The 25,188-nt window shown below is 36.1% G+C and overlaps 1 protein-coding gene across 1 annotated transcript in view; it reads right to left on the reverse strand.

Moving 5' to 3' along the window:
* Positions 1-25,188, reverse strand: part of LOC137630269 (gamma-tubulin complex component 5-like) — a 163,847-nt gene that overhangs the window by 40,363 nt on the left and 98,296 nt on the right. The window lies entirely within an intron of this gene.

Raw genomic sequence — 25,188 nt, forward strand, 5'->3', positions numbered from 1 at the left:
CAATCTATGTCCTGAATTGATTCAGGAAGTCACTTTAGAGGTATTTAATGTGTTTGCGCACGTTTACAAAGTTTGGTTTAATTATAAGGGCTATAGGAGGAATTTAACTCTTCCCATATTTTCAGTGGAAAATCCGCAGGTCCGGCCCTGTGACTTAAAAATCCCAAAAATTTCAATATGTCAATCTATGTCCTGAATTGATTCAGGAAGTCACTTTAGAGGTATTTAATGTGTTTGCGCACGTTTACAAAGTTTGGTTTAATTATAAGGGCTATAGGAGGAATTTAACTCTTTCCATATTTTCAGAGGAAAATCCACAGGTCCGGCCATGTGGCACAAAAATCCCAAAAATTTCAATATGTCAATCTATGTTCTGAATTGATTCAGGAAGTCACTTTAGAGTTATTTAATGTGTTTGCTCACGTTTACAAAGTTTGGTGTAATTATAAGGGCTATAGGAGGAATTTAACTCTTCCCATATTTTCAGTGGGGAATCAGCAGGTCCCTGTGACTTAAAAATCCCAAAAATTTCAACATGTAAATCTATGTCCTGAATTGATTCAGGGAGTCACTTAAGAGGTATTTAATGTGTTTGCGCACGTTTACAAAGTTTGGTTTAATTATAAGGGCTATAGGAGGAATTTAACTCTTCCCATATTTTCAGTGGAAAATCCGCAGGTCGGCCCTGTGGCGCAAAAATCCCAAAAATTTCAATATGTCAATCTATGTCCTGAATTGATTCAGGGAGTCACTTTAAAGGTATTTAATGTGTTTGTGCACGTTTACAAAGCTTGGTGTAATTATAAGGGCTATAGGAGGAATTTAACTCTTCCCTTATTTTCAGTGGAAAATCCGCAGGTCCGGCCCTGTGACTTAATAATCCCCAAAATTTCAATATGACAATCTATGTCCTGAATTGATTTAGGGAGTCACTTTAGAGGTAGTTAATGTGTTTGCGCACGTTTACAAAGTTTGATGTAATTATAAGGGCTATAGGAGGAATTTAACTTTTCTCATATTTTCAGAAGAAAATCCGCAGGTCCGGCCCTGTGTCACAAAAATTCCAAAAGTTTCAATATGTCAATCTATGTGCTGAATTGATTCAGGGAGTCACTTAAGAGGTATTTAATGTGTTTGCGCACGTTTACAAAGTTTGGTGTAATTATAAGGGCTATAGGAGGAATTTAACTCTTTCCATATTTTCAGAGGAAAATCCGCAGGTCCGGCCCTGTGACTTAAAAATCCCAAAAATTTCAATATGTCAATCTTTGTCCTGAATTCATTCAGGAAGTCATTTAATGTGTTTGCGAACGTTTACAAAGTTTGGTTTAATTATAAGGGCTATAGGAGGAATTTAACTCTTCCCATATTTTCAGTGGAAAATCCACAGGTCCGGCCATAAGGCGCAAAAATTCCAAAAATTTCAATATGTCGATCTATGTCCTGAATTAATTCAGGAAGTCACTTTAGAGGTATTTAATGTGTTTGCGCATGTTTACAAAGTTTGGTTTAATTATAAGGGCTATAGGAGGAATTTAACTCTTCCCATATTTTCAGTGGAAAATCCGCAGGTCCGGCCCTATGACTTGAAAATCCCAAAAATTTCAATATGCCAATCTATGTCCTGAATTGATTCAGGGAGTCACTTTAGAGGTATTTAATGTGTTTGCGCACATTTACAAAGTTTGATGTAATTATAAGGGCTATAGGAGGAATTTAACTCTTCCCATATTTTCAGTGGAAAATCCGCAGGTCCGGCCCTGTGACTTAAAAATCCCAAAAATTTCAACATGTCAATCTATGTCCTGAATTGATTCAGGGAGTCAATTTAGAGGTATTTAATGTGTTTGCGCACGTTTACAAAGTTTGATGTAATTATAAGGGCTATAGGAGGAATTTAACTCTTCCCTTATTTTCAGTGGAAAATCCGCAAGTCCGGACCTGTGGGGCAAAAATCCCAAAAATTTCAATATGTCAATCTATGTCCTGAATTGATTCAGGGAGTCACTTTAGAGGTGTTTAATGTGTTTGCGCACATTTACAAATTTTGGTTTAATTATATGGGCTATAGGAGGAATTTAACTCTTCTCATATTTTCAGTGGAAAATCCGCAAGTCCGGCCCTGTGGGGCAAAAATCCCAAAAATTTCAATATGTCAATCTATGTCCTGAATTGATTCAGGGAGTCACTTTAGAGGTGTTTAATGTGTTTGCGCACATTTACAAATTTTGGTTTAATTATATGGGCTATAGGAGGAATTTAACTCTTCTCATATTTTCAGTGGAAAATCCGTAGGTCCGGCCCTGTAGCGCAAAAATCCCAAAAATTTCAATATGTCAATCTATGTCCTGAATTGATTCAGGGAGTCACTTTAAAGGTATTTAATGTGTTTGCGCACGTTTACAAAGTTTGATGTAATTTTAAGGGCTATAGGAGGAATTTAACTCTTCCAATATTTTCAGTGGAAAATCCGCAGCCGGCCCTGTGACTTAAAAATCCCAAAAATTTCAATATGTCAATCTATGTCCTGAATTGATTCAGGGAGTCACTTTAGAGATATTTAATGTGTTTGTGCACGTTTACAAAGCTTGGTGTAATTATAAGGGCTATAGGAGGAATTTAACTCTTCCCATATTTTCAGTGGAAAATCCGCAGGTCCGGCCCTGTGCCTTAAAAATCCCAAAAATTTCAATATGTCAATCTATGTCCTGAATTGATTCAGGGAGTCACTTTAAAGGTATTTAATGTGTTTGTGCACATTTAAAAAGCTTGGTGTAATTATAAGGGCTATAGGAGGAATTTAACTCTTCTCATATTTTCAGTGGAAAATCCGCAGGTCCGGCCCTGTGACTTAAAAATCCCAAAAATTTCAATATGTCAATCTATGTCCTGAATTGATTCATGGAGACACTTTAGAGGTATTTAATGTGTTTGTGCACATTTAAAAAGCTTGGTGTAATTATAAGGGCTATAGGAGGAATTTAACTCTTCCCATATTTTCAGTAGAAAATCCGCAGGTCGGCCCTGTGACTTAAAAATCCCAAAAATTTCAATATGTCAATCTATGTCCTGAATTGATTTGGGGAGTCACTTTAGACCTATTTAATGTTTTTTTGCATGTTCACAAAGTTTGGTTTAATTATAAGGGCTATAGGAGGAATTTAACTCTTCCCATATTTTCAGTGGAAAATCTGAAGGTCCGGCCCTGTGGGAAAAAAATTCCAAAAGTTTCAATATGTCAATCTATGTCCTGAATTGATTCAGGGAGTCACTTTAGAGTTATTTAATGTGTTTGCGCACATTTACAAAGCTTGTTTTAATTATAAGGGCTATAGGAGGAATTTAACTCTTCCCATATTTTCAGTGGAAATTCCGCAGGTCCGGCCCTATGACTTAAAAATCCCAAAAATTTCAATATGCCAATCTATGTCCTGAATTGATTCAGGGAGTCACTTTAGAGTTATTTAATGTGTTTGCGCACGTTTACAAAGTTTGATGTAATTATAAGGGCTATAAGAGGAATTTAACTCTTCCCATATTTTCAGTGGAAAATCGGCAGGTCCGGCCCTGTGACTTAAAAATCCCAAAAATTCCAATATGTCAATCTATGTCCTGAATTGATTTGGGGAGTCACTTAAGAGGTATTTAATGTGTTTGCGCACGTTTACAAAGTTTGATGTAATTATAAGGGCTATAGGGGTTACTTTTTTCCCAGCACATTTTGGTGTAATTTCGTTTAAATTGCTCTAACAGCCTTAATTTTTGTCATAGAGAGGTCAGGTTGGTCTCATTCTCTTGGAAAATGTCTGAATTTTCTCGAAAAATTATAAAAAATATGAAAAAAAATAATTTTTATAGCATTTTTTTGCAAGGACGTACCGGTACGTCCATGGGGGTAAAGGGATGGCTTTTGTGAAACGTACCAGTACATCCTTTGGGGGTAAAAGGGTTAAAGGTATTTAATGTGTTTGCGCACGTTTACAAAGTTTGGTTTAATTATAAGGGCTATTGGAGGAATTTAACTCTTCCCATATTTTCAGTGGAAAATCCGCAGTTCCGGCCCTGAGACATAAAAATCCCAAAAATTTCAATATGTCAATCTATGTCCTGAATTGATTCAGGGAGTCACTTTAGAGGTATTTAATGTGTTTGCGCACGTTTACAAAGTTTGATGTAATTATAAGGGCTATAGGAGGAATTTAACTCTTTCCATATTTTCAGAGGAAAATCCGCAGGTCCAGTGGCACAAAAATCCCAAAAATTTCAGTATGTAAATCTATGTCCTGAATTGATTCAGGGAGTCACTTTAGAGGTATTTAATGTGTTTGCGCACGTTTACAAAGTTTGGTGTAATTATAAGGGCTATAGGAGGAATTTAACTCTTCTCTTATTTTCAGTGGAAAATCCGCAGGTCCGGACCTGTGGGGCAAAAATCCCAAAAATTTCAATAGGTCAATCTATGTCCTGAATTGATTCAGGAAGTCACTTTAGAGGTATTTAATGTGTTTGTACACGTTTACAAAGTTTGATGTAATTATAAGGGCTATTGGAGGAATTTAACTCTTCCCTTATTTTCAGTGGAAAATCCGCAGGTCCGGCCCTGTGGGGCAAAAATCCCAACAATTTCAATTGGTCAATCTATGTCCTGAATTGATTCAGGGAGTCACTTTAAAGGTATTTAATGTGTTTGTGCACATTTACAAAGTATGGTGTAATAATAAAAGCTATAGGAGGAATTCAACTCTTCCCATATTTTTAGTGGAAAATCCGCAGGTCCGGCCCTGACACATAAAAATCCCAAAAATTTCAATATGTCAATCTATGACCTGAATTGATTCAGGAAGTCACTTTAAAGGTATTTAATGTGTTTGCGCACGTTTACAAAGTTTAGTTTAATTATAAGGGCTATTGGAGGAATTTAACTCTTCCCATATTTTCAGTGGAAAATCCGCAGGTCCGGCCCTGTGGCACAAAAATCCCAAAAATTTCAATATGTCAATCTATGTCCAGAATTGATTCAGGGAGTCACTTAAGAGGTATTTAATGTGTTTGCGCACGTTTACAAAGCTTGGTGTAATTATAAGGGCTATAGGAGGAATTTAACTCTTCCCATATTTTCAGTGGAAAATCCGCAGGTCCGGCCCTGTGGCGCAAAAATCCCAAAAATTTCAATAGGTCAATCTATGTCCTGAATTGATTCAGGGAGTCACTTAAGAGGTATTTAATGTGTTTGCGCACGTTTACAAAGTTTGGTTTAATTATAGGGGCTATAGGAGGAATTTAACTCTTTCCATATTTTCAGAGGAAAATCCGCAGGTCTGGCCCTGTGACTTAAAAATCCCAAAAATTTCAATATATCAATCCATGTCCTGAATTGATTCAGGAAGTCACTTTAGAGGTATTTAATGTGTTTGAGCACGTTTACAAAGTTTGGTTTAATTATAAGGGCTATAGGAGGAATTCAACTCTTCCCATATTTTCAGTGGAAAATCCGCAGGTCCTGTGGCGCAAAAATCCCAAAAATTTCAATAGGTCAATCTATGTCCTGAATTGATTCAGGGAGTCACTTAAGAGGTATTTAATGTGTTTGCGCACGTTTACAAAGTTTGGTTTAATTATAGGGGCTATAGGAGGAATTTAACTCTTTCCATATTTTCAGAGGAAAATCCGCAGGTCCAGTGGCATAAAAATCCCAAAAATTTCAGTATGTCAATCTATGTCCTGAATTGATTCAGGGAGTCACTTTAGAGGTATTTAATGTGTTTGCGCACGTTTACAAAGTTTGGTTTAATTATAAGGGCTATAGGAGGAATTTAACTTTTCCCATATTTTCAGTGGAAAATCCGCAGGTCCGGCCCTATGACTTAAAAATCCCAAAAATTTTAATATGCCAATCTATGTCCTGAATTGATTCAGGGAGTCACTTTAGAGGTATTTAATGTGTTTGCGCACGTTTACAAAGTTTAGTTTAATTATAAGGGCTATTGGAGGAATTTAACTCTTCCCATATTTTCAGTGGAAAATCCGCAGGTGGCACAAAAATCCCAAAAATTCCAATATGTCAATCTATGTCCAGAATTGATTCAGGGAGTCACTTAAGAGGTATTTAATGTGTTTGCGCACGTTTAGAAAGTTTGGTGTAATTATAAGGGCTATAGGAGGAATTTAACTCTTTCCATATTTTCAGAGGAAAATCCGCAGGTCTGGCCCTGTGACTTAAAAATCCCAAAAATTTCAATATGTCAATCTATGTCATGAATTGATTCAGGAAGTCACTTTAGAGGTATTTAATGTGTTTGCGCACGTTTACAAAGTTTGGTTTAATTATAAGGGCTATAGGAGGAATTTAACTCTTCCCATATTTTCAGTGAAAAATCCACATGTCCGGCCCTGTGGCGCGAAAATCCCAAAAATTTCAATATGTCGATCTATGTCCTGAATTGATTCAGGAAGTCACTTTAGAGGTATTTAATGTGTTTGTGCACGTTTACAAAGTTTAGTTTAATTATAAGGGCTATTGGAGGAATTTAACTCTTCCCATATTTTCAGTGGAAAATCCGCAGATCCGGCCCTCTGGCACAAAAATCCCAAAAGTTTCAATATGTAAATCTATGTCCTGAATTGATTCAGGGAGTCACTTTAAAGGTATTTAATGTGTTTGTGCACGTTTACAAAGTATGGTGTAATAATCAAAGATATAGGAGGAATTCAACTCTTCCCATATTTTCAGTGGAAAATCCGCAGGTCCGGCCCTGACACATAAAAATCCCAAAAATTTCAATAAGTCAATCTATGACCTGAATTGATTCAGGAAGTCACTTTAAAGGTATTTAATGTGTTTGCGCACGTTTACAAAGTTTAGTTTAATTATAAGGGCTATTGGAGGAATTTAACTCTTCCCATATTTTCAGTGGAAAATCCGCAGATCCGGCCCTCTGGCACAAAAATCCCAAAAATTTCAATAGGTCAATCTATGTCCTGAATTGATTCAAGGAGTCACTTAAGAGGTATTTAATGTGTTTGCGCACGTTTACAAAGTTTGGTTCAATTATAGGGGCTATAGGAGGAATTTAACTCTTTCCATATTTTCAGAGGAAAATCCGCAGGTCCAGTGGCATAAAAATCCCAAAAATTTCAGTATGTCAATCTATGTCCTGAATTGATTCAGGGAGTCACTTTAGAGGTATTTAATGTGTTTGCGCACGTTTACAAAGTTTGGTTTAATTATAAGGGCTATAGGAGGAATTTAACTTTTCCCATATTTTCAGTGGAATATCCGCAGGTCCGGCCCTATGACTTAAAAATCCCAAAAATTTTAATATGCCAATCTATGTCCTGAATTGATTCAGGGAGTCACTTTAGAGGTATTTAATGTGTTTGCGCACGTTTACAAAGTTTAGTTTAATTATAAGGGCTATTGGAGGAATTTAACTCTTCCCATATTTTCAGTGGAAAATCCGCAGGTCCGGCCCTGTGGCACATAAATCCCAAAAATTCCAATATGTCAATCTATGTCCAGAATTGATTCAGGGAGTCACTTAAGAGGTATTTAATGTGTTTGCGCACGTTTACAAAGTTTGGTGTAATTATAAGGGCTATAGGAGGAATTTAACTCTTTCCATATTTTCAGAGGAAAATCCGCAGGTCTGGCCCTGTGACTTAAAAATCCCAAAAATTTCAATATGTCAATCTATGTCATGAATTGATTCAGGAAGTCACTTTAGAGGTATTTAATGTGTTTGCGCACGTTTACAAAGTTTGGTTTAATTATAAGGGCTATAGGAGGAATTTAACTCTTCCCATATTTTCAGTGGAAAATCCACATGTCCGGCCCTGTGGCGCAAAAATCCCAAAAATTTCAATATGTCGATCTATGTCCTGAATTGATTCAGGAAGTCACTTTAGAGGTATTTAATGTGTTTGTGCACGTTTACAAAGCTTGGTTTAATTATAAGGGCTATTGGAGGAATTTAATTCTTCCCATATTTTCAGTGGAAAATCCGCAGGTCCGGCCCTGTGACTTAAAAATCCCACAAATTTCAACATGTCAATCTTTGTCCTGAATTGATTCAGGGAGTCACTTAAGAGGTATTTAATGTGTTTGCGCACGTTTACAAAGTTTGGTTTAATTATAAGGGCTATAGGAGGAATTTAACTCTTTCCATATTTTCAGAGGAAAATCCGCAGGTCCAGTGGCACAAAAATCCCAAAAATTTCAGTATGTCAATCTATGTCCTGAATTGATTCAGGGAGTCACTTTAGAGGTATTTAATGTGTTTGCACACGTTTACAAAGTTTGGTGTAATTATAAGGGCTATAGGAGGAATTTAACTCTTCCCATATTTTCAGTGGAAAATCCGCAGGTCCGGACCTGTGGGGCAAAAATCCCAAAAATTTCAATAGGTCAATCTATGTCCTGAATTGATTCAGGAAGTCACTTTAGAGGTATTTAATGTGTTTGTACACGTTTACAAAGTTTGATGTAATTATAAAGGCTATAGGAGGAATTTAACTCTTCCCTTATTTTCAGTGGAAAATCCGCAGGTCCGGCCCTGTGGGGCAAAAATCCCAAAAATTTCAATAGGTCAATCTATGTCCTGAATTGATTCAGGGAGTCAATTTAAAGGTATTTAATGTGTTTGTGCACATTTACAAAGTATGGTGTAATAATAAAAGCTATAGGAGGAATTCAACTCTTCCCATATTTTCAGTGGAAATTCCGCAGGTGCCGGCCCAGTGACTTAAAAATCCCAAAAATTTCAATATGTCAATCTATGTCCTGAATTGATTCAGGAAGTCACTTTAAAGGTATTTAATGTGTTTGCGCACGTTTACAAAGTTTGGTTTAATTATAAGGGCTATTGGAGGAATTTAACTCTTCCCATATTTTCAGTGGAAAATCCGCAGGTCCGGCCCTGAAACATAAAATCCCAAAAATTTCAATATGTCAATCTATGTCCTGAAATGATTCAGGGAATCACTTAAGAGGTATTTAATGTGTTTGCACACGTTTACAAAGCTTGGTGTAATTATAAGGGCTATAGGAGGAATTTAACTCTTCCCATATTTTCAGTGGAAAATCCGCAGGTCCGGCCCTGTGGCGCAAAAATCCCAAAAATTTCAATAGGTCAATCTATGTCCTGAATTGATTCAGGGAGTCACTTAAGAGGTATTTAATGTGTTTGCGCACGTTTACAAAGTTTGGTGTAATTATAAGGGCTATAGGAGGAATTTAACTCTTCCCATATTTTCAGTGGAAAATCCGCAGGTCCGGCCCTGTGGCGCAAAAATCCCAAAAATTTCAATAGGTCAATCTATGTCCTGAATTGATTCAGGGAGTCACTTAAGAGGTATTTAATGTGTTTGCGCACGTTTACAAAGTTTGGTTTAATTATAGGGGCTATAGGAGGAATTTAACTTTTCCCATATTTTCAGTGGAAAATCCGCAGGTCCGGCCCTGAGACATAAAATCCCAAAAATTTCAATATGTCAATCTATGTCCTGAATTGATTCAGGGAGTCACTTAAGAGGTATTTAATGTGTTTGCGCACGTTTACAAAGCTTGGTGTAATTATAAGGGCTATAGGAGGAATTTAACTCTTCCCATATTTTCAGTGGAAAATCCGCAGGTCCGGCCCTGTGGCGCAAAAATCCCAAAAATTTCAATAGGTCAATCTATGTCCTGAATTGATTCAGGGAGTCACTTAAGAGGTATTTAATGTGTTTGCGCACGTTTACAAAGTTTGGTTTAATTATAGGGGCTATAGGAGGAATTTAACTCTTTCCATATTTTCAGAGGAAAATCCGCAGGTCCAGTGGCATAAAAATCCCAAAAATTTCAATATGTCAATCTATGTCCTGAATTGATTCAGGGAGTCACTTTAGAGGTATTTAATGTGTTTGCGCACGTTTACAAAGTTTGATGTAATTATAAGGGCTATAGGAGGAATTTAACTCTTTCCATATTTTCAGAGGAAAATCCGCAGGTCCAGTGGCACAAAAATCCCAAAAATTTCAGTATGTAAATCTATGTCCTGAATTGATTCAGGGAGTCACTTTAGAGGTATTTAATGTGTTTGCGCACGTTTACAAAGTTTGGTGTAATTATAAGGTCTATAGGAGGAATTTAACTCTTCTCTTATTTTCAGTGGAAAATCCGCAGGTCCGGACCTGTGGGGTTTGCCCCTGAATTGATTCAGGAAGTCACTTTAGAGGTATTTAATGTGTTTGTACACGTTTACAAAGTTTGATGTAATTATAAGGGCTATTGGAGGAATTTAACTCTTCCCTTATTTTCAGTGGAAAATCCGCAGGTCCGGCCCTGTGGGGCAAAAATCCCAAAAATTTCAATTGGTCAATCTATGTCCTGAATTGATTCAGGGAGTCACTTTAAAGGTATTTAATGTGTTTGTGCACATTTACAAAGTATGGTGTAATAATAAAAGCTATAGGAGGAATTCAACTCTTCCCATATTTTTAGTGGAAAATCCGCAGGTCCGGCCCTGACACATAAAAATCCCAAAAATTTCAATATGTCAATCTATGACCTGAATTGATTCAGGAAGTCACTTTAAAGGTATTTAATGTGTTTGCGCACGTTTACAAAGTTTAGTTTAATTATAAGGGCTATTGGAGGAATTTAACTCTTCCCATATTTTCAGTGGAAAATCCGCAGGTCCGGCCCTGTGGCACAAAAATCCCAAAAATTTCAATATGTCAATCTATGTCCAGAATTGATTCAGGGAGTCACTTAAGAGGTATTTAATGTGTTTGCGCACGTTTACAAAGCTTGGTGTAATTATAAGGGCTATAGGAGGAATTTAACTCTTCCCATATTTTCAGTGGAAAATCCGCAGGTCCGGCCCTGTGGCGCAAAAATCCCAAAAATTTCAATAGGTCAATCTATGTCCTGAATTGATTCAGGGAGTCACTTAAGAGGTATTTAATGTGTTTGCGCACGTTTACAAAGTTTGGTTTAATTATAGGGGCTATAGGAGGAATTTAACTCTTTCCATATTTTCAGAGGAAAATCCGCAGGTCTGGCCCTGTGACTTAAAAATCCAAAAAATTTCAATATATCAATCCATGTCCTGAATTGATTCAGGAAGTCACTTTAGAGGTATTTAATGTGTTTGAGCACGTTTACAAAGTTTGGTTTAATTATAAGGGCTATAGGAGGAATTCAACTCTTCCCATATTTTCAGTGGAAAATCCGCAGGTCCGGCCCTGAGACATAAAATCCCAAAAATTTCAATATGTCAATCTATGTCCTGAATTGATTCAGGGAGTCACTTAAGAGGTATTTAATGTGTTTGCGCACGTTTACAAAGCTTGGTGTAATTATAAGGGCTATAGGAGGAATTTAACTCTTCCCATATTTTCAGAGGAAAATCCGCAGGTCCTGTGGCGCAAAAATCCCAAAAATTTCAATAGGTCAATCTATGTCCTGAATTGATTCAGGGAGTCACTTAAGAGGTATTTAATGTGTTTGCGCACGTTTACAAAGTTTGGTTTAATTATAGGGGCTATAGGAGGAATTTAACTCTTTCCATATTTTCAGAGGAAAATCCGCAGGTCCAGTGGCATAAAAATCCCAAAAATTTCAGTATGTCAATCTATGTCCTGAATTGATTCAGGGAGTCACTTTAGAGGTATTTAATGTGTTTGCGCACGTTTACAAAGTTTGGTTTAATTATAAGGGCTATAGGAGGAATTTAACTTTTCCCATATTTTCAGTGGAAAATCCGCAGGTCCGGCCCTATGACTTAAAAATCCCAAAAATTTTAATATGCCAATCTATGTCCTGAATTGATTCAGGGAGTCACTTTAAAGGTATTTAATGTGTTTGCGCACGTTTACAAAGTTTAGTTTAATTATAAGGGCTATTGGAGGAATTTAACTCTTCCCATATTTTCAGTGGAAAATCCGCAGGTGGCACAAAAATCCCAAAAATTCCAATATGTCAATCTATGTCCAGAATTGATTCAGGGAGTCACTTAAGAGGTATTTAATGTGTTTGCGCACGTTTAGAAATTTTGGTGTAATTATAAGGGCTATAGGAGGAATTTAACTCTTTCCATATTTTCAGAGGAAAATCCGCAGGTCTGGCCCTGTGACTTAAAAATCCCAAAAATTTCAATATGTCAATCTATGTCATGAATTGATTCAGGAAATCACTTTAGAGGTATTTAATGTGTTTGCGCACGTTTACAAAGTTTGGTTTAATTATAAGGGCTATAGGAGGAATTTAACTCTTCCCATATTTTCAGTGAAAAATCTACATGTCCGGCCCTGTGGCGCAAAAATCCCAAAAATTTCAATATGTCGATCTATGTCCTGAATTGATTCAGGAAGTCACTTTAGAGGTATTTAATGTGTTTGTGCACGTTTACAAAGTTTAGTTTAATTATAAGGGCTATTGGAGGAATTTAACTCTTCCCATATTTTCAGTGGAAAATCCGCAGATCCGGCCCTCTGGCACAAAAATCCCAAAAGTTTCAATATGTAAATCTATGTCCTGAATTGATTCAGGGAGTCACTTTAAAGGTATTTAATGTGTTTGTGCACGTTTACAAAGTATGGTGTAATAATCAAAGATATAGGAGGAATTCAACTCTTCCCATATTTTCAGTGGAAAATCCGCAGGTCCGGCCCTGACACATAAAAATCCCAAAAATTTCAATAAGTCAATCTATGACCTGAATTGATTCAAGAAGTCACTTTAAAGGTATTTAATGTGTTTGCGCACGTTTACAAAGTTTAGTTTAATTATAAGGGCTATTGGAGGAATTTAACTCTTCCCATATTTTCAGTGGAAAATCCGCAGATCCGGCCCTCTGGCACAAAAATCCCAAAAATTTCAATAGGTCAATCTATGTCCTGAATTGATTCAAGGAGTCACTTAAGAGGTATTTAATGTGTTTGCGCACGTTTACAAAGTTTGGTTCAATTATAGGGGCTATAGGAGGAATTTAACTCTTTCCATATTTTCAGAGGAAAATCCGCAGGTCCAGTGGCATAAAAATCCCAAAAAATTTCAGTATGTCAATCTATGTCCTGAATTGATTCAGGGAGTCACTTTAGAGGTATTTAATGTGTTTGCGCACGTTTACAAAGTTTGGTTTAATTATAAGGGCTATAGGAGGAATTTAACTTTTCCCATATTTTCAGTGGAATATCCGCAGGTCCGGCCCTATGACTTAAAAATCCCAAAAATTTTAATATGCCAATCTATGTCCTGAATTGATTCAGGGAGTCACTTTAGAGGTATTTAATGTGTTTGCGCACGTTTACAAAGTTTAGTTTAATTATAAGGGCTATTGGAGGAATTTAACTCTTCCCATATTTTCAGTGGAAAATCCGCAGGTCCGGCCCTGTGGCACATAAATCCCAAAAATTCCAATATGTCAATCTATGTCCAGAATTGATTCAGGGAGTCACTTAAGAGGTATTTAATGTGTTTGCGCACGTTTACAAAGTTTGGTGTAATTATAAGGGCTATAGGAGGAATTTAACTCTTTCCATATTTTCAGAGGAAAATCCGCAGGTCTGGCCCTGTGACTTAAAAATCCCAAAAATTTCAATATGTCAATCTATGTCATGAATTGATTCAGGAAGTCACTTTAGAGGTATTTAATGTGTTTGCGCACGTTTACAAAGTTTGGTTTAATTATAAGGGCTATAGGAGGAATTTAACTCTTCCCATATTTTCAGTGGAAAATCCACATGTCCGGCCCTGTGGCGCAAAAATCCCAAAAATTTCAATATGTCGATCTATGTCCTGAATTGATTCAGGAAGTCACTTTAGAGGTATTTAATGTGTTTGTGCACGTTTACAAAGCTTGGTTTAATTATAAGGGCTATTGGAGGAATTTAATTCTTCCCATATTTTCAGTGGAAAATCCGCAGGTCCGGCCCTGTGACTTAAAAATCCCACAAATTTCAACATGTCAATCTTTGTCCTGAATTGATTCAGGGAGTCACTTAAAAGGTATTTAATGTGTTTGCGCACGTTTACAAAGTTTGGTTTAATTATAAGGGCTATAGGAGGAATTTAACTCTTTCCATATTTTCAGAGGAAAATCCGCAGGTCCAGTGGCACAAAAATCCCAAAAATTTCAGTATGTCAATCTATGTCCTGAATTGATTCAGGGAGTCACTTTAGAGGTATTTAATGTGTTTGCACACGTTTACAAAGTTTGGTGTAATTATAAGGGCTATAGGAGGAATTTAACTCTTCCCATATTTTCAGTGGAAAATCCGCAGGTCCGGACCTGTGGGGCAAAAATCCCAAAAATTTCAATAGGTCAATCTATGTCCTGAATTGATTCAGGGAGTCACTTTAGAGGTATTTAATGTGTTTGTACACGTTTACAAAGTTTGATGTAATTATAAAGGCTATAGGAGGAATTTAACTCTTCCCTTATTTTCAGTGGAAAATCCGCAGGTCCGGCCCTGTGGGGCAAAAATCCCAAAAATTTCAATAGGTCAATCTATGTCTTGAATTGATTCAGGGAGTCAATTTAAAGGTATTTAATGTGTTTGTGCACATTTACAAAGTATGGTGTAATAATAAAAGCTATAGGAGGAATTCAACTCTTCCCATATTTTCAGTGGAAATTCCGCAGGTGCCGGCCCAGTGACTTAAAAATCCCAAAAATTTCAATATGTCAATCTATGTCCTGAATTGATTCAGGAAGTCACTTTAAAGGTATTTAATGTGTTTGCGCACGTTTACAAAGTTTGGTTTAATTATAAGGGCTATTGGAGGAATTTAACTCTTCCCATATTTTCAGTGGAAAATCCGCAGGTCCGGCCCTGAAACATAAAATCCCAAAAATTTCAATATGTCAATCTATGTCCTGAAATGATTCAGGGAATCACTTAAGAGGTATTTAATGTGTTTGCACACGTTTACAAAGCTTGGTGTAATTATAAGGGCTATAGGAGGAATTTAACTCTTCCCATATTTTCAGTGGAAAATCCGCAGGTCCGGCCCTGTGGCGCAAAAATCCCAAAAATTTCAATAGGTCAATCTATGTCCTGAATTGATTCAGGGAGTCACTTAAGAGGTATTTAATGTGTTTGCGCACGTTTACAAAGTTTGGTGTAATTATAAGGGCTATAGGAGGAATTTAACTCTTCCCATATTTTCAGTGGAAAATCCGCAGGTCCGGCCCTGTGGCGCAAAAATCCCAAAAATTTCAATAGGTCAATCTATGTCCTGAATTGATTCAGGGAGTCACTTTAGAGGTATTTAATGTGTTTGCGCACGTTTACAATGTTTGGTTTAATTATAAGGGCTATAGGAGGAATTTAACTTTTCCCATATTTTCAGTGGAAAATCCGCAGGTCCGGCCCTGTGGCACAAAAATCCCAAAAATTTCAATAGGTCAATCTATGTCCTGAATTGATTCAGGGAGTCACTTTAGAGGTATTTAATGTGTTTGCACACGTTTACAAAGTTTGATGTAATTATAAGGGCTATAGGAGGAATTTAACTCTTCCCATATTTTCAGTGGAAAATCCGCAGGTCCGGCCCTGTGGCACAAAAATCCCAAAAATTTCAATAGGTCAATCTATGTCCTGAATTGATTCAGGGAGTCACTTTAAAGGTATTTAATGTTTGTGCACGTTTACAAAGTATGGTGTAATAATAAAAGCTATAGGAGGAATTCAACTCTTCCCATATTTTCAGTGGAAAATCCGCAGGTCCGGCCCTGTGACTTAAAAATCTCAAAAATTTCAATATGTCAATCTATGTCCTGAATTGATTCAGGAAGTCACTTTAAAGGTATTTAATGTGTTTGCGCACGTTTACAAAGTTTGGTTTAATTATAAGGGCTATTGGAAGAATTTAACTCTTCCCATATTTTCAGTGGAAAATCCGCAGGTCCGGCCCTGTGGCGCAAAAATCCCAAAAATTTCAATATGTTAATCTATGTCCTGAATTGATTCAGGGAGTCACTTTAAAGGTATTTAATGTGTTTGTGCACGTTTACAAAGCTTGGTGTAATTATAAGGGCTATAGGAGGAATTTAACTCTTTCCATATTTTCAGAGGAAAATCCGCAGGTCCGGCCCTGAGACATAAAAATCCCAAAAATTTCAATATGTCAATCTATGTCCTGAATTGATTCAGGAAGTCACTTTAGATGTATTTAATGTGTTTGTGCACGATTACAAAGCTTGGTTTAATTATAAGGTCTATAGGAGGAATTTAACTCTCTCCGTATTTTCAGAGGAAAATCCGCAGGTCCGGCCCTGTGGCGCAAAAATCCCAAAAATTTCAATAGGTCAATCCATGTCCTGAATTGATTCAGGGAGTCACTTTAAAGGTATTTAATGTGTTTGTGCACGTTTACAAAGCTTGGTTTAATTATAAGGGCTATAGGAGGAATTTAACTCTCCGTATTTTCAGAGGAAAATCCGCAGGTCCGGCCCTGTGACTTAAAAATCCCAAAAATTTCAATATGTCAATCTATGTCCTGAATTGATTCAGGAAGTCACTTTGGAGGTATTTAAAGTGTTTGTGCACGTTTACAAAGATTAATTTAATTATAAGGGCTATAGGAGGAATTTAACTCTCTCCATATTTTCAGAGGAAAATCCGCAGGTCCGGCCCTGTGACTTAAAAATCCCAAAAATTTCAATATGTCAATCTATATCCTGAATTGATTCAGGGAGTCACTTTAGAGGTATTTAATGTGTTTGTGCACGTTTACAAAGTATGGTGTAATAATAAAAGCTATAGGAGGAATTCAACTCTTCCCATATTTTCAGTGGAAAATCCGCAGGTCCGGCCCTGTGGCAGAAAAATCCCAAAAATTTCAATATGTCAATCTATGTCCTGAATTGATTCAGGAAGTCACTTTAGAGGTATTTAATGTGTTTGTGCACGTTTACAAAGTTTGGTTTAATTATAAGGGCTATAGGAGGAATTTAACTCTTCTCATATTTTTAGAGGAAAATCCGCAGGTCCGGCCCTGTGGCACAAAAATCCCAAAAATTTCAATATGTCATTCTATGTCCTGAATTGATTCAGGGAGTCACTTTAGAGGTATTCAACCCTGGATAGGTACGGTGGATCGTACGCGACCCCAAGCGTAAAAAAAAAGAGGTTTTTCTCACGTGACTCACCCCCGTGACTGAATTTGTGGGTGATCGACCTGCAGGAGGTGTCTCCCCTACACGCTCTAGTAGTGTCGAGATGTGCATTGCTGTAGCTGTACTCCTTCCCCGATTTCTGAGATGCGTCGGGGTCGAGCGCGACCGAGTTTACCCTTCTAAGGTAATTTGCATAATTATCAAAGTTATTACGTATTATGAAATTGTCGTAGAATGGTGCAACTTGTATTGGTTATCAGTTGTGGAAAGTCTTGGTGGATTGTTTGGCTACCATGTGCATGATTTTTTTTTTAGTTAAAATGTCGTTCATCACCACGAGGACCATTCTACCGCGAGTGCCCCTTTTTCATTTTTTTTCATTTTTTTGCCAAGTCATTTTTCCGTAAGATATTGCCAAATAGTGTCGTAAAACTTTTGCTTGTTTAGTGTTGGAAAGTGTGTCTAGATGATCTGGCTACCCATGCGTGACTTTGTTTTTGTCAGATACGACGTAGTTATTGGTATATTGGGTATTTAACTGCGGTTGCCAATTTCTGTTTTTTTTTCAATATTTGTAAAAAATTTTACGCAGTAAGGAATTGCCGTATATTATTCATTTTTTTTCATGTTTATGTGTTAGAAAGTGTGCCTTGATGGTTGGGCTAACACGTGCATGTCTTTTTTTTTTATCTGAGATGCCGTATATTAGAATGTTGGGCATTTTACCACGTGCCCCTTTTTCATTTTTTCATTTTTTTGCCAAGTCATTTTTCCGTAAGATATTGCCAAATAGTGTCGTAAAACTTTTGCTTTTTTAGTGTTGGAAAGTGTGTCTAGATGATCTGGCTACCCATGCGTGACTTTGTTTTTGTCAGATACGACGTAGTTATTGGTAAATTGGGTATTTAACTGCGGTTGCCAATTTCTGTTTTTTTTCAATATTTGTAAAAATTTACTACGTAGTAAGGAATTGCCGTATATTATTGATTTTTTTTCATGTTTATGTGTTAGAAAGTGTGCCTTGATGGTTGGGCTAACACGTGCATGTCTTTTTTTTTATCTGAGATGCCGTATATTAGAATGTTGGGCATTTTTCCGCGAGTGCCCCTTTTTATTTGTTTTGCATTTTTTTGCTTAGTCATGTTACCGTAAGGAATTGGCAAGTAGTGTCACAAAACTTACATTTTTATAGTGTTGGAAAGTGTTTCTAGATGATCTGGCTACCCATGCCTATTTTTTTTTTAGCCAGATATGGCGTATATATTAGTATGTGTTCGATTTTCCTGTGATTGCCATTTTTTCGTTTTTTCCCATTTCTTTCAAAATTACTACGTACTAAGGAACTATCACAGAGTAATGATTCATTTATATGTTTATTTGTCGGAAAATAATGTGCCTTGATGGTTTGCCTAGCACGTGGCTGAAATTTTTTTTTTCTGAAATGCCGTATATTAGAATGGCCATTTTTCCGCGAGTGCCCCTTTTTATTTGTTTTGCATTTTTTTGCTTAGTCATGTTACCGTAAGGAATTGGCAAGTAGTGTCGCAAAACTTATAATTTTATAGTGTTGGAAAGTGTTTCTAGATGATCTGGCTACCCATGCCTATCTTTTTTTTTTAGCCAGATATGGCGTATATATAGGTATGTGTTCGATTTTCCTGTGATTGCCATTTTTTCATTTTTTCCCATTTCTTTCAAAATTACTACGTACTAAGGAACTATCACAGAGTAATGATTCATTTAGATGTTTATTTGTCGGAAAATGTGCCTTGATGGTTTGCCTAGCTCGTGGCTGAATTTTTTTTTTTCTGAAATGCCGTATATTAGAATGTTGGGCATTTTTCCGCGAGGGCCCCTTTTTATTTGTTTTGCATTTTTTTGCTTAGTCATGTTACCGTAAGGAATTGGCAAGTAGTGTCGCAAAACTTATATTTTTATAGTGTTGGAAAGTGTTTCTAGATGATCTGGCTACCCATGCCTATCTTTTTTTTAGCCAGATATGGCGTATATATAGATATGTGTTCGATTTTCCAGTGATTGCCATTTTTTCGTTTTTTCCCATTTCTTTCAAAATTACTACGTACTAAGGAACTATCACAGACTAATGATTCCTCTAGATGTTTATTTGTCGGAAAATTTTATTTACTTCTTTTTTGATTGAATATCATCAATTTTTTTTAGCTAAAATATTATATTGTTTCACATTTTTTTTTTTTTATTATTTTATTTCCCTTCAAAAATTTTTTTTTGGGTCAGAATTTTAATTTTATAGTCGTAAAATAATCGACAATTATCCAGCAACCCACCATACAATTTTTTTTGCATATCCAATAATAATTAGATTAGTAAAAAACACCTTGAAATTGACATACCCTTCCTACATTTCAAGTGGCAGATTAGGGAGTCTGAGTTAGTGTGGTTGGCGGCCATTTTGTCGACATATCCGAAACGTAAGTTGCCCTACCTATATATATTCTTGTTCCCTATAGAATTTGTGATATTTTGGTATATTTTTACCTGCATAAATATCATATTATATATTAAATATATGTATTTTTTTACGAAATTTCCAAGTACTCAAAAAATTACCTTTAGATATGGCCCCTGACATAAATGTAATTTACAAAATAATGATGATTTTTTTACATATTTCTATTTTAGGATAACATATGTTTATTCCCTAAAAAAATTAGCCACTTCCTATTTCATTTGGGTACCCAAAAAAATTCATGAAATTTGGAAAAAAATTTTTGGCCAAAAAAAGTTACCCTTTTTTTCTCATTTCAGATCTTCACCTCCATGGGTCTGACTTCATCCAAAATACATCAAGATGTGTCCTAAACATTCAAGAATCAATTCCTAAAAGGATTTGTGTATATATGTATAAACTTTTTTTTTATGAATTTTTATGTCAGGTCTTTTTTTTCTACTTAATTTTTTAAAATATTTATAATAAATAGTTTTTCTGCAGATGAGTAGTATTTATCTTTACAGTTGTTTTAAGCATTCATTGAAGTTTTTTTGGCAAAAGAAAAAAAGAGGTTACTGCAAAAACTGATTTTTCAAGAATTTTTTTTGCCGTCGGGGTCGTTCGCGCCCGAGTATACCCTTAAAGGGGTGTCCGAGGAGCGTACCTATCCAGGGTTAATGTGTTTGCGCACGTTTACAAAGTTTGGTGTAATTATAAGGGCTATAGGAGGAATTTAACTCTTCCCATATTTTCAGTGGAAAATCCACAGGTTCGGCCCTGTGACTTAAAAATCCCCAAAATTTCAATATGTCAATCTATGTCCTGAATTGATTCAGGGATTCACTTAAGAGGTATTTAATGTGTTTGCGCACGTTTACAAAGTTTGGTTTAATTATAAGGGCTTTAGGAGGAATTTAACTCTTCCCATATTTTCAGTGGAAAATCCGCAGGTCCGGCCCTATGACTTAAAATTCCCAAAAATTTCAATATACCAATCTATGTCCTGAATTGATTTAGGGAGTCACTTTAGAGGTATTTAATGTGTTTGCGCACGTTTACAAAGTTTGATGTAATTATAAGGGCTATAGGAGGAATTTAACTATTCCATATTTTCAGTGGAAAATCCACAAAAATCCCAAAAATTTCAATATGTCAATCTATATCCTGAATTGATTCAGGGAGTCACTTTAGAGGTATTTAATGTGTTTGCGCACGTTTACAAAGATTGGTGTAATTATAAGGGTATAGGAGGAATTTAACTCTTCCCATATTTTCAGTGGAAAATCCGCAGGTCCGGCCCTGTGGCACAAAAATTCCAAAAATTTCAATATGTCAATCTATGTCCTGAATTGATTCAGGGAGTCACTTTAGAGATATTTAATGTTTCTTTGCATGTTTACAAAGTTTGGTGTAATTATAAGGGCTATAGGAGGAATTTAACTCTTCCCATATTTTCAGTGGAAAATCCGCAGGTCCGGCCCTGTGACTTAAAAATCCCAAAAATTTCAATATGTCAATCTATGTCCTGAATTGATTCAGGGAGTCACTTTAGAGGTATTTAATGTGTTTACGCACGTTTACAAAGTTTGGTGTAATTATAAGGGCTATAGGAGGAATTTAACTCTTCCCATATTTTAAGTGGAAAATCCGCAGGTCCGGCCCTGTGGGGTAAAAATCCCAAAAATTTCAATATGTCAATCTATGTCCTGAATTGATTCAGGGAGTCACTTTAAAGGTATTTAATGTGTTTCTGCACGTTTACAAAGTATGGTGTAATAATAAAAGCTATAGGAGGAATTCAACTCTTCCCATATTTTTAGTGGAAAATCCGCAGGTCCGGCCCTGAGACATAAAAATCCCAAAAATTTCAATATGTCAATCTATGTCCTGAATTGATTCAGGGAGTCACTTTATAGGTATTTAATGTGTTTGTGCACGTTTACAAAGCTTGGTTTAATTATAAGAGCTATAGGAGGAATTTAACTCTCTCCGTATTTTCAGAGGAAAATCCGCAGGACAAAAAAAGTTACCCTTTTTTTCTCATTTCAGATCTTCACCTCCATGGGTCTGACTTCATCCAAAATACATCAAGATGTGTCCTAAACATTCAAGAATCAATTCCTAAAAGGATTTGTGTATATATGTATAAACTTTTTTTTTATGAATTTTTATGTCAGGTCTTTTTTTTCTACTTAATTTTTTAAAATATTTATAATAAATAGTTTTTCTGCAGATGAGTAGTATTTATCTTTACAGTTGTTTTAAGCATTCATTGAAGTTTTTTTTGGCAAAAGAAAAAAAAGAGGTTACTGCAAAAACTGATTTTTCAAGAATTTTTTTGGCGTCGGGGTCGTTCGCGCCCGAGTATACCCTTAAAGGGGTGTCAGAGGAGCGTACCTATCCAGGGTTAATGTGTTTGCGCACGTTTACAAAGTTTGGTGTAATTATAAGGGCTATAGGAGGAATTTAACTCTTCCCATATTTTCAGTGGAAAATCCACAGGTTCGGCCCTGTGACTTAAAAATCCCCAAAATTTCAAAATGTTTATCTATGTCCTGAATTGATTCAGGGATTCACTTAACAGGTATTTAATGTGTTTGCGCACGTTTACAAAGTTTGGTGTAATTATAAGGGTATAGGAGGAATTTAACTCTTCCCATATTTTCAGTGGAAAATCCGCAGGTCCGGCCCTATGGCACAAATATCCCAAAAATTTCAATATGTCAATCTATGTCCTGAATTGATTCAGGGAGTCACTTTAGAGGTATTTAATGTGTTTGCGCACGTTTACAAAGTTTGGTGTAATTAAAAGGGTGTAGGAGGAATTTAACTCTTCCCATATTTTCAGTGGAAAATCCACAGGTTCGGCCCTGTGACTTAAAAATCCCCAAAATTTCAATATGTAAATCTATGTCCTGAATTGATTCAGGGATTCACTTAACAGGTATTTAATGTGTTTGCGCACGTTTACAAGGTTTGGTTTAATTATAAGGGCTTTAGGAGGAATTTAACTCTTCCCATATTTTCAGTGGAAAATCCGCAGGTCCGGCCCTATGACTTAAAATTCCCAAAAATTTCAATATGTCAATCTATGTCCTGAATTGATTCAGGGAGTCACTTTAGAGGTATTTAATGTGTTTGCGCACGTTTACAAAGTTTGGTGTAATTATAAGGGTATAGGAGGAATTTAACTCTTCCCATATTTTCAGTGGAAAATCCGCAGGTCCGGCCCTGTGGCACAAAAATCCCAAAAATTTCAATATGTCAATCTATGTCCTGAATTGATTCAGGGAGTCACTTTAGAGGTATTTAATGTGTTTGCGCACGTTTACAAAGTTTGATGTAATTATAAGGGCTATAGGAGGAATTTAACTCTTCCCATATTTTCAGTGGAAAATCCGCAGGTCCGGCCCTGTGGCACAAAAATCCCAAAAATTTCAATATGTCAATCTATGTCCTGAATTGATTCAGGGAGTCACTTTAGAGGTATTTAATGTGTTTGTGCACGTTTACAAAGTTTGGTGTAATTATAAGGGTATAGGAGGAATTTAACTCTTCCCATATTTTCAGTGGAAAATCCCCAGGTCCGGCCCTGTGGCACAAAAATCCCAAAAATTTCAATATGCCAGTCTATGTCCTGAATTGATTCAGGGAGTCACTTTAGAGGTATTTAATGTGTTTGCGCACGTTTACAAAGTTTGGTGTAATTATAAGGGCTATAGGAGGAATTTAACTCTTCCCATATTTTAAGTGGAAAATCCGCAGGTCCTGCCCTGTGGGGTAAAAATCCCAAAAATTTCAATATGTCAATCTATGTCCTGAATTGATTCAGGGAGTCACTTTAAAGGTATTTAATGTGTTTGTGCACGTTTACAAAGTATGGTGTAATAATAAAAGCTATAGGAGGAATTCAACTCTTCCCATATTTTTAGTGGAAAATCCACAGGTCTGGCCCTGAGACATAAAAATCCCAAAAATTTCAATATGTCAATCTATGTCCTGAATTGATTCAGGGATTCATTTAAGAGGCATTTAATGTGTTTGCGCACGTTTACAAAGTTTGGTTTAATTATAAGGGCTTTAGGAGGAATTTAACTCTTCTCATATTTTCAGTGGAAAATCCGCAGGTCCGGCCCTATGACTTAAAATTCCCAAAAATTTCAATATGCCAATCTATGTCCTGAATTGATTTAGGGAGTCACTTTAGAGGTATTTAATGTGTTTGCGCACGTTTACAAAGTTTGGTGTAATTATAAGGGCTATAGGAGGAATTTAACTCTTCCCATATTTTAAGTGGAAAATCCGCAGGTCCGGCCCTGTGGCACAAAAATCCCAAAAATTTCAATATGTCAATCTATGTCCTGAATTGATTCAGGGAGTCACTTTAGAGGTATTTAATGTGTTTGCGCACGTTTACAAAGTTTGGTGTAATTATAAGGGTATAGGAGGAATTCAACTCTTCCCATATTTTCAGTGGAAAATCCGCAGGTCCGGCCCTGTGGCACAAAAATTCCAAAAATTTCAATATGTCAATCTATGTCCTGAATTGATTCAGGGAGTCACTTTAGAGATATTTAATGTTTCTTTGCATGTTTACAAAGTTTGGTGTAATTATAAGGGCTATAGGAGGAATTTAACTCTTCCCATATTTTCAGTGGAAAATCCGCAGGTCCGGCCCTGTGACTTAAAAATCCCAAAAATTTCAATATGTCAATCTGGCCCTGTGACTTAAAAATCCCAAAAATTTCAATATGTCAATCTATGTCCTGAATTGATTCAAGGAGTCACTTTAAAGGTATTTAAAGTGTTTGTGCACGTTTACAAAGTATGGTGTAATTATAAAAGCTATAGGAGGAATTCAACTCTTCACATATTTTTAGTGGAAAATCCGCAGGTCCGGCCCTGAGACATAAAAATCCCAAAAATTTCAATACGTCAATCTATGTCCTGAATTGATTCAGGGAGTCACTTTATAGGTATTTAATGTGTTTGTGCACGTTTACAAAGCTTGGTTTAATTATAAGAGCTATAGGAGGAATTTAACTCTCTCCGTATTTTCAGAGGAAAATCCGCAGGCCAAAAAAAGTTACCCTTTTTTTCTCATTTCAGATCTTCACCTCCATGGGTCTGACTTCATCCAAAATACATCAAGATTTGTCCTAAACATTCAAGAATCAATTCCTAAAAGGATTTGTGTATATATGTATAAACTTTTTTTTATGAATTTTTATGTCAGGTCTTTTTTTTTCTACTTAATTTTTTAAAATATTTATAATAAATAGTTTTTCTGCAGATGAGTAGTATTTATCTTTACAGTTGTTTTAAGCATTCATTGAAGTTTTTTTATGGCAAAAGAAAAAAAGAGGTTACTGCAAAAACTGATTTTTCAAGAATTTTTTTTGGCGTCGGGGTCGTTCGAGCCCGAGTATAACCTTAAAGGGGTGTCCGAGGAGCGTACCTATCCAGGGTTAATGTGTTTGCGCACGTTTACAAAGTTTGGTGTAATTATAAGGGCTATAGGAGGAATTTAACTCTTCCCATATTTTCAGTGGAAAATCCACAGGTTCGGCCCTGTGACTTAAAAATCCCAAAAATTTCAATATGTCAATCTAT

This window comes from Palaemon carinicauda, chromosome 38 (assembly GCF_036898095.1).
Source record: "Palaemon carinicauda isolate YSFRI2023 chromosome 38, ASM3689809v2, whole genome shotgun sequence".
NCBI classification, from domain to species: Eukaryota; Metazoa; Arthropoda; class Malacostraca; order Decapoda; family Palaemonidae; genus Palaemon; species Palaemon carinicauda.